Source organism: Ipomoea nil, unplaced genomic scaffold (assembly GCF_001879475.1).
Source record: "Ipomoea nil cultivar Tokyo-kokei standard unplaced genomic scaffold, Asagao_1.1 scaffold0642, whole genome shotgun sequence".
NCBI classification, from domain to species: Eukaryota; Viridiplantae; Streptophyta; class Magnoliopsida; order Solanales; family Convolvulaceae; genus Ipomoea; species Ipomoea nil.
The window spans coordinates 6,441,078-6,443,582 of record NW_017617070.1 but is presented as its reverse complement, the minus strand read 5'-3'; the positions used below and the strand labels follow the sequence as shown (position 1 = coordinate 6,443,582).

Here is a 2,505-nt window from a genome sequence, read left to right as displayed (position 1 = left end):
ATGCAAGCATATAAGCTTTTACAACTATTGGAGGTTTAACAACACCGTAATAATATGAAAATGAAATTGAGTTTTTTTTTTAAAAAAAAAATTCTTCAATTTGATTATATTCTTAAATTTATCTTTGATTTTGATTTGTGTTCCTTTTAATTTTAATGTTTTAAAAAATTCCATCTGTTTTCAACATGTAGTATAAAATTATTGGAAGGCATTAAATAACTTGCCGTCTTAGCTCAGTGGTAGAGCGCGTGGCTTTTAACCACGTGGTCGTGGGTTCGATCCCCACAGACGGCGGTTTTGTTATATTCAAATGGAAACACTGAAAATTGCTATGCCTGTCAAAATATTAGAAAAAAATTCCATCGCCTCATCGTGAACGTTTTATTATCGTCTATCGACGGTATTCATGTGAGTGATTTTGTTCTTTTTTGTCACAATCCTAGAAAAATTAAAAATAATTCTAGTTTTTTTTTTTTTTTTTTTTTTTTTTTTTGTGTTTAAAGACCACGAGATGTCCTAAGCAGGCTCTGCATATATCATAGTAATTCTCATTCGCACCATGCCAGCCCAATTAAGGGGTAAAGTGTTGGACAGATGATTTTTACATACAACCGACCACTCACGCCAACCAACAGTCATTATACTATGGACCGCGGTGCACGTGCACCGCGGTCAAAACGGCACCGTTTCTTTGAGTAAAGAAACGGCGCGCCGTTAGTATTAACGGAGCGCGCATTTGTTTGTATGTTAATTACCAACTGATACTACAGTATATCTGAACCGACACTGCCTCACATATTATTTTTATAATATCAAATGAACCTGCAGTAATATCAAAATGATACTGTAGTTATGGTGATGAAATGAAATTGCAGTGTATATAAAATGAAACTTAATAACATTTCACATATTTGAGTGTATATTATTGTACAATGAAGTTGTAATTATATCAAAATGATCATGTAGTTGTGTTTTAATAAACTATAGTGTATATAAAATAAAACTAAATAACATTTTCACATATTTGAGTCTATAAATATCGAATGAAACTGTAATTGTGTTGAACTGAAACTGTAGTTGTGTTGAACACTTGAACTGAAACTGCAGTGTATACAAAATGAAACTGAATAACAGAGTTACTTTTTGCGGAAGGATGCAGAACGGCGGGAAACAGATACGGTTTCTTTTCATTAAACAAAACAACATCATTTTGATGCGCAGTGCATAATCGATTATGCACCGCGGTGCACAATATAATTTGCCCCTGGTTAATAATTTTAATTTTATAATCAGTATTAATGATGCTTCTTTTAAAATTTTATTATTATTATTATTATTATTATTATTATTATTATTATTATTATTATTATTGTTGTTGTTGTTGTTGTTGTTGTTGTTGTTGTTGTTGTTATTGTTGTTATTATTATTATTGTTATTATTATTATTGCTATTATTATTATTATTATTATTATTATTATTGTTATTATTATTATTATTATTATTATTATTATTATTATTATTATTATTATTATTATTATTATTATTATTTCACACGAACATCTCACTGTCGCCCCATCGTAACTGTTCTTATGCCGGTCAAAATATTAAAAAATTTCTAATTTTTTAATCTGTATTAATGATACTTCTTTAAAAAATGATTACATTATTATTACTTATGGATTTAATTAACTTGGGTGATCCGAATTATTAAATCCGATAATTAAAGGATAATGTGAATGGATGATAGGCAAAACAAGTGTTGTTACGGAGACCAAATATTGTATTAATTGATGGTTGCAAAGCTACTACAAAGGATGTGTAATGCACTAATGCTATTACAATAGTAGATTAGGACACTGATAGTGAATATCTCTCAACAAGACAATTACAAAGCCTTTTATACACAAGAAATCTCATAACCGCCCTCCTAGCATGGTGGGACGGTTACAACCTCCCGCTTTGACCGTGCCCGGTCCCGAAACTATGCCTATGGGCATGGCCGATCGAGGCCCCTGGCCGAGGCCTCACCTCAGGTGGTCCGAGTCAAGCACAGGGCTCAACCTCAGGGCCCCAAGTCCGCCTTAAACCTCATTGCTCTGTCTTTCCGTGTCGATTTGCTCCATTTCAAATATATCCATCAATTACCTTTCTTGCTTCTTTCACAAGAACATTGTCGCCCCATCGTAATTGCTCCATTGTGAGTTCTCTATTCTTACAGGTGGAAACAGGACTACTGCCTTAAGCGTGCACAACCCCAATTGGGATTTCAAGCCCAACGAGTAGTAACTAGCCCTAGTAACCCAAGATATTTTCTACTAGGCTACCCTTCAAATAAAGTATCTAGGATGTTTTCTACCAGATACAATTCACAAAATAGGGTCGGAACCCACAATAACATATCCTCCAAAAATAATAAATTTTTATATAACCGCAAAAAATAATACATTTTTATCAATCATATACTCTCAAAATAATATATGTATATTTCAATATTCATTGCCCTTA

General features: G+C 32.5%; 1 non-coding gene across 1 annotated transcript; it reads left to right on the top strand.

Moving 5' to 3' along the window:
* Positions 1–222: 222 nt before the first annotated feature.
* On the top strand, positions 223–294 carry TRNAK-UUU. The gene has a single exon. It is a non-coding gene; the product is annotated as a tRNA-Lys (tRNA).
* The last annotated feature ends 2,211 nt before the right edge of the window (positions 295–2,505 follow it).